The 12344-nt window shown below is 36.7% G+C and overlaps 1 long non-coding RNA gene across 1 annotated transcript; it reads right to left on the bottom strand.

Moving 5' to 3' along the window:
- Positions 1 to 137: 137 nt before the first annotated feature.
- LOC111783716 lies at positions 138 to 1463 on the bottom strand. Its single transcript, XR_002813403.1, has 2 exons — positions 1208 to 1463; positions 138 to 469 (listed from the first exon to the last, which is right to left on the bottom strand). It is a non-coding gene; the product is annotated as an uncharacterized LOC111783716 (long non-coding RNA).
- Between the last annotated feature and the right edge of the window lie 10881 nt (positions 1464 to 12344).

Below are 12344 nucleotides of genomic sequence, written 5' to 3'. Positions count from 1 at the left end.
TCAAGGAAAGCCCAATGGCAAAATAGTGAGTAAAATGGGCTACGGCCCAAAGAAGAAATAAATGAGAAATTAAATTCAAATTTAAAAAACATGTTTTATATATATATATATATATATATATATAGCGGCATGTGTAATACGGAAATGAAACAATAGATTCAAAGTAATGAAAACGATATGATCTAACATAAGGGCTACAACTTTTGTCTTGAATACTCTGTAAGTAACTTCACTCTTTTAGTCAAAAAAATGCATACATACGTAATCATGACTATCATTTCATAAAAGTATCAAGGCATGGTCTTGAGCTTAGCTTTTTCGTTTGGGCAAGGTTGGATGTATAGCACTTCTTCACACATAGCCCAGAGGAACTTACCAGGCAAGCTCGTATACGTACCTCCTAGGTCTGGCTCATTGGCTACTGCACGCTCAGAGAGTACCATCAAAAGTTTGCTAGGGCAAAGGAAGACTACAAATTCATAAAAATCGAGAGTAAAAACTCAACAACTAAATAGACCAAAGTTAAATGGCATCGACAAAATAGACCAAAAAAATAGGTCCAAAGTAAATGAGTCCATCAAATTTATAGGAAAAAAATTCGTGGAAAACGTAAACCGTAGCTTATTTTTATTATAAATATAGTATTATAACTCTATTGGAAATAACTTTAATTTTCACGTGAACTTCAATCTCTTCAACTTCTCTGAATTATCTGACTTAACCATCGGTGTTGGTATGACAAAGATCTCATCGGTATGCAGTTTCTCTTTGTTTTATCTGTTTTGCAAGCCACTTCTTTACCAAATTACAAATTTACTGAGACCGTGAGTGTTAGGTAAAAATTTTCTCGACCCAATTTTAGCATTAACTATAATATTCTACTCTACACTTTGGAAGATTTAATTTTAATAAATAAACTTTAGATTATAAAATAATTTTAATCTTTATTATTACTTATCAAATAGAAAACCTAATATAAATGTATACTTTATTCATTCATTTGATCAATAAATCTTTATGTGGACAAAGTCTTCATTATTATTAAAGTCACACCTGATAAGCTAAAAATAAAAAAATAAATAATGAAAATAAGTAAAATAAAACACATGGGAAAGTTTAAAATTAAAATTAAAATAAATACAAGTTATTAAATTTTTATAAAAGTAGATGACAAAATAAAGAAACTCGAGTCGAAAACAAAACTTACTTCTAGATTCTACCGACCACACTTCTCTATCTACCATGATGTCTGATAACACTCATTTCTCCGCCGTACCTCCAGCCAAGACAACCATTTAGAACGCCGTTGGTGAGTCGGGGCGGGGACGGTGATGGTGACGGTGTTGAGTTTATGAGTGAAAAGAGGCGTAGAAGAAAGGGGAGATTATGGGGTTTCCAAGATGGCATTCAGCTGCAAATGCACCAGCACCTTACACCTTCTCTTATTCTCTTCTTCCTCTTTAAAAGAGGTTTAACAAAGAGAGAGAGGTTAAGGTGCAGGTGCAAATGCAGATGAAGGCACCAAACTTGAGCTATGGAAACAATAGCTTGTGGATGGAAAGCCTATCTGATTAACCTTATTTATACACAGATACAAGCTTGCGTGCCAACTTTTGGTTGGCTGCCAACTTGGTGGAGCTCATTCTCTTCCACTCAAATCAATCTTTTATGTCTCCGTCTCGGTTTTGTGACATTTCATATCGGTTGAGGATAACGAAAAACTTTACATACACGTTTTAAAAACCTTGAAAGTTAGTCTAAAGAGGATAATGTCAACGAGCGGTGGGGTTAGACTGTTACAAATGGTATTAGAGTCTGACGCGAGGTGATGTGCTAGCGAGTAGGCTGAGCCTTAAAGAGGGTGGACACCGTAGGCCCTGAAAAGGGGTGGATTGGGGGGTCCCACATCAATTGGAGAAGGGAACGGGCCTTGAAGGGGGTGGATTGTGAGATCTCATATTGGTTGGGGAGAATAACGAGACACTTATAAGAGCGTGGAAATCTCTCTTTCGCAAACGCTTTTGAAAAACCTTGAGGGAAAGCTCAAAGAAGACAATATCGGCTAGCGGTGGGCTTGAGTTGTTTTTAACCCTTGTGTCTATATGTTCGTGCGATTGGGTTGGATTAGAACATTTTTTAGACTTTTATTAATCGTTCGAGTTGTGAATTTTTTCAACTAAAACATTCCTCATTAAATAACGAGCACAACCATAACTAATTGTGAAATCACGATTAAAATGGGAATGCAAGTAAAAGAGTTTGGAATGAGAATGCACCATAGACAATATATTCTTCACACATATGACTATGATATTTAACAACCTATTGTACGAGTTGTTTATCGTTATATTATTATTATTATTATTTGGTTGAAATTTTGTACTTTATATTTAAAAAAAAAGTTTAAATAAATCCAAAATACTTGAGATTTTAATTATTAAAGAGCGAATAAAATATAACAAAAAAAAAAAAAAAAAAAAAAAAAAAAAAAAAAAAAAAAAAAAAAAAAAANGAGTGAAAATTGGATAAAGTTAGATTTTAGATAGATTTGGTGACTTTATATCTGGAATATTTGGATATGAAACGTACCTCTATAATCAAGATATTTATATTCTAATTATTAGGCAAAATAATTGAAATACTTTATGAAACTAAATAAAATACCCTAAGCCCTTTTAAGTATCTTTCAAAATAAATGTTGTTACAAAAAAATACTTTGACTTATAAACCATACGATTAAAAAAAATGATGTTTGGTTGTATCGGTCTCATATCTGTTCTTTCATTTGATTCTGGATATTACCTTCCCTTGCCCGATTTCCAGAGGTAAAGCCCTCTCTTCTTATCTTTTTCTCGGTAAATGGATCTTTCTTTCTTTCTGCTCCATTGGACTGATTTCAGGAGGTAAAGCCCTCTCTTTCTTATCTTTTTCTCGGTAAATAAATAGGCTGAGATTGATTACCTATGAGTCTCACAGCTTGCTGCGCTCCTCTTTCTCTTCTCTTTTTCCTGATTCATCAAGTCAAGACTACTTATTCAACTTTGCTCCCTTTTGAATGAACGAGGGATGTCCCGAAGCATGTTCAGCTGCAAGAACCAGAGATGAAGCACCCTGCCTGAATTGTTTGGTTGTCAGACAATCCTTATTAAATAATGAACTCAATCCAACTCAACTATAAATTTTTTGGTTTGCATTGATTAGAGTTGTTCGGATTATTTGTTCAAACTTTTATTTTTTGTTAAACATATTTAGTACTAAATTATAGTTTACCATATATATCATATTTGATATTTTATTACACGACAAATATCTATAAATTTGCCTTTTTTTTATTTTTAATGTAGGCATATTTTCAATATTCTTGTAATTTGTTTGATTATAAATAGATAACTTTCACACCATTTAAGTAGGGTAGATTAAGCCAACATTCGTATGTAAAACATCTATTCATTTATTTTAAAACATTCAATTAAGATAAACAACTCAATTTCAATATATATTTTCAAATCTAATCGTAGAAAAACTCATGATCCAACTCAATTCATAAAATTTTGATTTATTTAACGTACCACATCACTATTTTACATATTTTATTCAAAAATTTAGAAATTCATTTGTTTACGTACTAAAACGTTCAAAAAATTTAAAAACAATGTTCACCCATTTTAAAATATAGTACTGAACAGTTCGGACAAATTATTTGATGAAACTGAAACAACATGCAAACAGTGAACGTTAAAAACTTAAGAATAGATTTTGAATGTGGCATATGGTCCTAATCTCATGATCGAAAGTGTATACATCGAGTAATTATTTAAGTACGGTCAAATCGACTTAGAGTGTAGCGGTATTTAAATAACTTATGTGTATGTAGAAGGCCATAAGAGGAATTATGGGAAGGCGAGAGATAAGGATTTGAAGGTCCCATCGCATCAGAGACAGAGGAAGACATTGAGGAGGCTGGGCTGTCCTTGTAGTGTGTGTGTGTGTGTGTGTGTAATTGTGTATTGGAGGTTGGAGTTTGGTTTGAGCTAAAAGCCACGTGATGGGAAGCTGCTTAGCCACGTGGGATTTGATTGCTCAACTAATCATATCCTGCCACGTATGCTCCTTCATCTGCTAAATTTGAAATGCTTAACCCTATGTGTGCTCTTTGGGAGACATCCATCCCGTGGCCCTCCATATCCTAATTCTTGACTTTAGATGCTTATTTGCTTACTTTGAAATCTATGGAGTGAGAGTGAGAGAGAGGGAGAATTATTGTAACTATTCAAAATAATTCCTTTAAATTTAAGTTAGGGTGTACATTCAACCCGAGAACTTAAGAATCCAACTCGAACCAACTTGAACGATAAGAGTTTGGTTGGGTTGTGTTCTTTTTGTACTCGATCCGATTCGGGTTCCGTACAAGTTGAGAATATTAGCTAAAGTTGTCATACGTGAATGATGGTGAAAGTTCACTATTTATAATCATTTACATAATTAAATAGATTATAAATGAAATGGAAATAGTAATAAATGGATAGACGATGTTAGTCTATGATCAAGCGCAATAAATGGATACACGATATTAGTGTATGATCAAGGGTCAAATATGATACTTATGTTAAACTATAATGGAAGACTAATTATCCTCGATAATACTAGATATTAACCTATTGTCAAGGGTCAAATATGATGCATATGGTAAATCGTGATGGAAAACTAATTATCTTCAGTAATACAAGATATTAGCCTATATAATCAATTGAGAAAGCTAAGCATCAGATTTGAACGAATGTGAAGCTTGGATTTGAGAAATTCAAAAAGAAGTCGAGGAACACTTTTAGTGAAGATGTCAGCAACCTGTAGATGGTAAGGTACATACTGTGTGCGAAGTTTGCCAGCAACAACAAGTTTCCAAAGGAGATGATCATATAATTAAACATGTTTGGCTCGCTTGTGAGAGATGGGATTGAGCTAAAAAAAATAGCAAGGGTTGTTGTGTAATAGGGATCTTGAGGTCATGCAAAAGATGTGTAAGCCAAAGAAGTTCACCAATAGTCTTAAAAATATAATCTTTGGCTCGTGTGATCATAAGATCAGAACCCAAAGAAGAGGAGGAACTAGCAACATGTTCAATAGAGGGCGGATCAGAAGCCGAAGGTGGCAAAGAGGAACCTACAACAGAAATATCAATATGCACATACTCATCCACAAGATCAGAATAAATATCACACAAGGAGGAGTTGGATCGAGGAATGTGCGGTGAAGAAGGGGTAGGGGGATGAATCAATATGGTAAAGACGCGGTTCCAAGAAATTTGAAATGGGAAGAGAGAAAAAATGTTGGGCCTGGGAGCTAGGGACAACATGAAAGTGAGTTTCATCAAATTAAGCGTGACGGGTAATGTATAACCTAGTGGTGATGGGATCAAGACAACAAAACTCTTTGTGAGAGGGACTCTAACCCAAAAAAGAGTTTCAAAAGGTTGTTTGACATATAGTCACGCAAGCAAGGATAAACACGATAACCCAAGGGATGAAAATTGTTATAATGTAGCCATAGAGAATTTCAAAAGGTGACTTACCTCTCAGAAGTGGAGTGGGCAACCAGTTGATGATATAAGTTGCAGTGCTGAAATCATCAACTTAGAAACGAGAAGAAAGATGGGAATGGAAGAGAATGACCAAGTCAGTCTCAGTCACATGACGTTGTTTTCTCTCAACACGACCATTTTGAGTAGGTGTATATGTGCAACCAAGTTGATAGTGAATGCTAGAAGTACATAAGCAAATCACTCAAGTTGCAGGTCCATGACCAAACCAACTAGAATCGAGAGCCCAACCCAACCCAGTCACTCCAACTTGTGCAGCCTGACTCGCGACAACACTCGGCCCAGAAACAACATAGGGAGTAGCTCAGCTTCTAGGCGACCTAGTCCAGACACCCATGACTCGCTCGTGTATTGTTAGCAACCCAACTCGAACCACAACCCACATTTATGATGCTATGGTGTGTTAAGTATGATGTGATATGTTATGATCATGTTCTATTATAGTATGTTATGATATGAATATTATATCATGCATGTACTTCCACTGTGTCACACCAGGTATGTTATGATAGCATGTTCATATTATGCCTATGAGACATTAATGAGCCATGTATGCTAACCATGGTAGATATGTCGACATATACACATGTCTCATAGAGACGTTATGCCAGAAAAGAATGGAAGTATGATTGCATCATAACAATGTACCATGATTTGAAACTATAGAACATCATGCATGTTGTATGTCATAAACATTGTCCTAATATGATTACTAAGGACGCGTACACCATTATATCATACGCGCTCCTTTGCTTCCATGACTTTCGGCAGCATGAGCCTAAGCTAGTTTGTAATCATGTACAGGGAGTATGTATACGAGCCCGCTTGATAGGTTCATATGTGGATGTATGAACCTTGTATAGAGAAGTACTACACATCCAACCCTACTCGGACTAGAAAGTAGAGTCTTAAGAACAACTTACGAAAAGATAGGCTCCATCATGAACCATGATTCCATTTCCCGATCCCAACAAACGAACTACTTACGGAGTATTTTTAAATACTTGAAACATGTTTTCAAATTTTTTTTCCATGTAAAGGAAAAACACTCATGTACAGATAATGGTATCGCTACAGAGATCATTGAAATAAAGTTAGGCAAGCCACAAGAGTACCAAAAGTTAGGCAAGCCACACGAGCTTATGGCTCAAGTGAAATTTTATTTGGTGATAAATGAAAATGTGAGTCATTAAACTTAACTTAACGATAATAAAAAGAAAATTAACTGCTAGTAATTTTAAAATAATTCTTAATAATTATTAATTTGAAATAGTCAACCAACTTGACTGATTCCCAAGAAAAGGAATTAAGAGGTTGGAAAAGGATGGGAAAAGAAAAAATAAGGATAAAGGACGCAAAGGTCATTTTTCTAATTTGTAAGGAAGGTTTGAATTTTTTATTCTTTATTGAAGAGGAATTTCAAAGTGTTAAAAAGGGAAAAATGATCGAGAAATGCCCCTGAAGTTCCTCCTAATTACGAAAATGTCATTCAAGAAAATCTAGTATTAGATTTGGTTCCAAAATTGTCCCCATTACAATATTGTCTATATCTTCACATACAACAGTTAGATTGAGTTGAATTTTGAATATGTTTATCAAAATTTGACGTTTGTTTGAATCTAACGTTTGAAATTCAAAACTAATGTCGGCAGGATCCTCATCGCATCGGAGAAAATATTTTCGATGAGTATTTTAGAAAGTTTAAAATAAAAGGAGAAAATTCAAATTCTGCAACAATCAATAGCTGTGAAATTTTCATCTATAAATAAGAAATTATGGTCATTGTTTCTAAACAAGAGTCGAGTAATGAGGTGAAAATGTTTGCTGAAATCACCCTACCTAAACGGTGGTGAAAGTTCTCTATTTATAATCATTTGAAGTAGAGAGAATTATGGTAAATATGGAAATAACACTAAAAGGAAAGAATAATAAATGAATACAATATATTTGTCTTTAATAAAAGGGCAAATATGGTAAGCCGTAATGTAAGACAAATAATAAATAATCAACTATCCTTAACACACCCCGCAAGCTGAACGTCGAATTTGAACAAACGTGAAGCTTGGATCTGAAAAATTCGAAGAGAGGTCGTGAAATACTTTTCGTGAAGATGTCAACAACTTGGAGATGGGAAGGTACATATTGTGTGCGAAGTTTACCAGCGATAACAAGTTCTCGAAGGAAATGATAATCTAGTTCAACATGTTTGGCCCGCTTGTGAGAAACGGGATTAGAGCTAAAAAAAAAGCACTTTTGTTGTCACATAAGAATAAGGGCTACTGCGAAATAGGGATCTTGAGGTCATGCAAAAGATGCGTAACCCAAAGATGTTCAACAACAGTTGTGGCAAGAGCACGATACTCAGATTTACAGCTGGAGCGTGAGACATTAGGTTGCTTTTTGGCACTCCAAGAAACGAGATTGTGACCAAGATAAATAGAATAGCCGGATGTAGAACGACGAGTATCGGGACAACCAGCCCGGTCAGTATCTGAATAAGCGACTAGCGTACTAGGAACAGTGGATGGACGAAAGGTAAGACCAAAGTGGAGTGTTTCTTTGACATAGCGAAGAATATGTTTGACAGCAAGAAAGTGATCTACAGTAGGGGCAAGCAAGAATTGATTGACAGAATTGACAGCATAGGCAATATCTGAACGCGTAATAGTCAAGAACTGAAGTGCGCCAACAAGAGAACTATGGAGAGTAGGATCAGAGAAAGGAGAACCATCAGCAGTCAGGTGTTGAGAAACAATCATGGGAGTGTGGACTGGTTTGCTATCGAGCAACTGAGCATGAGTAAGAATATCTCGAACATATTTTAAATGACTAATAAAGAGATCATCAGGAGTGGGTGAAGCTTCAAGACCAAGAAAGTAACTGAGAGAACCCAAATCTTTGGTAACAAACTCAGAATGAAGCTTGTGAGTAAAGCTATCAATAAAAGATGAGTGGTTGCCGGTAACAATAATGTCATCAACATAAAGAAGCAAATAGATAAGGTTAGATTGCTGATGAAAGACAAAAAGGGACGTGTCAGCGCGACTGCAAGAAAAACCAAGTGTGAGAAGAAATGAGCTAAAACGCTGAAACCAGGAGGAGCTTGCTTTAAGCCATAGAGAGCTTTCTTTAATAGACAAACCTGAGTGGGAAATCGAGGATCAATATAGCCATGAGGTTGTTCCATATGAACACGTTCAATAAGAGTTCCATTGAGAAAAGCATTCTTGACATCAAGTTGTCGAAGAGGCCATTTATTTGTGACTGCAATAGAAAGCACAACACGGACAGTACTAGCTTTGACAACCGGACTGAAAGTGACAGTGTAGTCAAGAGCATGTCACAATATCTCACGCTCAAAGGTGTGAATAAATATGAAATTATTATTACTCAAAGAAGATAATAAAGGGACAACTGAAATAATGAACTGCTTTACTGTGGCTTGTGTTTTACTAAGTCTAGAGCTTCTATTTAAACTGAAATAAATCTTATAAATAGACTACTAAAATAAACTATTCAGGTTGACTCCTAATAAAGATGAATAGCTTAACAAGTTGACTAATTCCATCTAACAATAAGTTGCACTAATTTTGACAATCTCCCTTAGTGCAAGCTTATTTCTCAATAACTCCAAGAGCTTGATGAAAAAATTCAACTTGGTGCAACAGTATGTCTGCCTATGGACTTCCATTATCTCACTGGATCCTTGACTAGGGACATATATGGCCCTCAACAATTTGATATACCTGACTCCATCAAATTTTCTGATCTAAGTGCCACACTCGTTCACAGGTTGCCATACAAGGGCATCGTATGCCACCCGCTTTCTCTTTTCAGGGGGACCTGTGCAAATGGGAGCAAGAATGGCAAGAAACAACCCCAAGTCCACGTAATGTCCACCCAAATTATACAAAGCATCTACAATCATAGTGAGCATCAACATAATCTGGTTTCATGAGTATGCCTTCTTCTAAAGCCTTAACGACAGCCCTATATTCCCCTACTCCAAATAAAGCACTCCCCAGCAGTTTCAAAGCTCTAAAATGGGTAGGACAAAGAATCTCCGCCGCCTCCAATACCAACAGAAACTCTTCCTTTGCCTCTTTGTATCTTCCAAGAACATACAAGCAGTTCCTAGCTCTAAAATGCGGCCTCACGTTAGTAGGTTGCAGCTTACAAGCCCCTTGAAGCTAACAAGAGCCTCCTTGAAGAGTTGGTGCTCATATAAAACCCTACCAATTATCATATGCCCATCAAAAGCCTCCTCTCTGAACCGCGCTCGATCTGCTTGGGCTCTCAAAACTCCTAATTCCTGAGAAACGAAGCATAGTCATGGCCGGACTCTTCCCAGAAAACCCTCTTCTCAGAAAGCTTCTTAGATTGCCAAATATGATTGTATAATCTATCACCAACAAATGCTAACGTGCCAGGAACTCCTTCAACATTGCCAAATATGTCATTCACTACTGGGACTAGACCACCAAAAAGCATAATAAAGAACAACAGACTCAGAAAATTAATACTGAAAACCTTCTTAGTTCTTCCCACCGCCTTCTTACTCTCATTCTTTTTACTCCTAGCAGGAAGAGGAGGCTCACACATACCACTGCCACTCAGCTGCTGTCTCAAGCCTGCATTCTCAGTCATCACATATGCATTCTCAGTCATCACATATGATATCATACTTCTCAATTTATCCTCCAACTCCTCCACATAATGCTTTTTCCTCTACTTGGAAAGTTGCGCACTCTCTCTATTCCTCATCAACCTCGCCTTCCTCTTCTCTTCATCCTCATTTAGAGCACAGGAACTCAATTGGGGATTGATACTTTCTAATCTCAAATCCGGGTTTCCTTCATCCAGGTCTTTCTTCCTCTTTGTCATGCAAATTTTCCCTATTTCCTCTGATTTAATCTTCTGATCGACAACGACATCGTAATACACTGCATTAGAAGATGGGAAATTCATTCCCTCAGAGACACCAGCATCGAAATTTCCAAAACCCAAGTCGTGAGACGACGCTGACTTGCCTGAGAATTCATGATCACTACCACTGCCACCATGCTCTGGGGAAGAACAATTTACAATCCTCTGGCTCTTTGAGTCCCATCCACCAGAATGGGTTGAAAAACACTCTCTACCTGCGGTTCTTAATTCAGAAGATTGATAGTTTAGAAACTCACCTTCATTGGGGGTGTGCTTGCATGAAACCGCAGAGCTTTCGGATCCTGGAGAGCATGCAAAGCTGCAAGCACAAACAGCAGCGCCCTCAGAAGCTTCTCGGTCAGCCTGCAAGTCCAATGAATTGGTAGTTTGATCCAAATCTTCGGAGATGAGGAAATCGTCAGCCTTAGAGGAAAGGAAAGGACCGTCAAGATCGCCAAAGGTTAGCTCGAAATCTTCATTTTCGTCGAATCCCACATCCAAGGCCGTGGAATAAACAGGAGGGTCACTACGGGCGACAGAGTTGGCATTAGAGAAAAAAAGAGAGTCCAGAGGCAGAATTTGGAGGGAATCAAATTCAGAAGCATAAGTAGTGGAATTAGGATTTTGATCATCTGTAGAGACATCATCTTGATGTACGGCTGAAGTCACTTTGTTGGCTGATCAAGAACCTCAGTGGTTAAGCAGTATTCCCAAATTGGATCTGAAGAATTTTTTCTTACATGTATAGCATTTGCTTTTGATTCCTGCATTTTGACTCGACAATTTGGCTTAATATGGCCTAGCTTTCCGCAACTATGACACACCACTTTCACCTAACAATCTCGATTAAAATGGCCAGGTTTTCCACACATGTAGCAAGCTTTAAATGGCTTCTTTGACGACTCTTCATTTCTAAATTGATTTGCATTGCTTGATGAAGGCTTTGAATGAAAGTTCTGTCTCCTTTGATCTTTGAAATACAACATATCTTCTGACTTTGAGGAAAACTCGTTGCTGCTAATCATTTGCTCCAAGGCTTCCTGATTGGAAAGAAGATTCTCCAGTTCAATTACTGTAGGCTGATTTGCCCACCCTTGTATTTAGGAAACAAAGGGCATAAATTCTTTTCGTAATCCATGAATAAGATAACGTCGTAATCGAGCATCACTCACTAGCTCCTCAGCATCTAATTCTGAAATTTCAGAACATAGATTTTTCACTTTCAAGAAATATTCTTCAATAGAAAAATTACCTTGAGTTATCACAGCCAGTTCATTCTCTAGAAATTGCAATTGAGCTGTATTTTTCTTAGTGAAGAACTTTTGAAGGGTTTCCCACACTTGCTTTGGTGACTTTAAATCACGAACATGATCAATATATTCCTTACTTATAAGAGTTCGCAAGGTAAATAAGGCTTTTCTGTTGAGTTATGGAGTCTGCTCCTTGTATTTATAGCTTGGTCAATGGCTATATCCGGTAAAGCTATATTTGGTAAAGCCATATATGGTGAAGCTATATCCGGTAAAGCTATATTTGGTAAAGCCATATATGGTGAAGCTATATCCGGTAAAGCTATATATGGTACATAGCTATATATAGTAGATGGTTAAATCTAGTAAAGCTATATTTAGTAGACTGAACCATATATATATCCCGTCCAGTAAAGCTTTGAAATGTACTTTTCTATTCTCTGTACTCTCTCTTGTTGTACATACCTGAAGTCATCAATACAAAATTCTTTTAGCCAGAGTTCTCCTTGCAACTTTTCTCTATCCCATTCTTTGTGTTCATCTAGATCGAGCGTGTGCGTTGTTGTGCGATC

Source organism: Cucurbita pepo, chromosome LG20 (genome assembly GCF_002806865.2).
Source record: "Cucurbita pepo subsp. pepo cultivar mu-cu-16 chromosome LG20, ASM280686v2, whole genome shotgun sequence".
Classification (NCBI taxonomy): domain Eukaryota; kingdom Viridiplantae; phylum Streptophyta; class Magnoliopsida; order Cucurbitales; family Cucurbitaceae; genus Cucurbita; species Cucurbita pepo.
The sequence above is the reverse complement of the archived record's forward strand: the minus strand, read 5'-3'. Positions and strand labels throughout refer to the sequence as shown.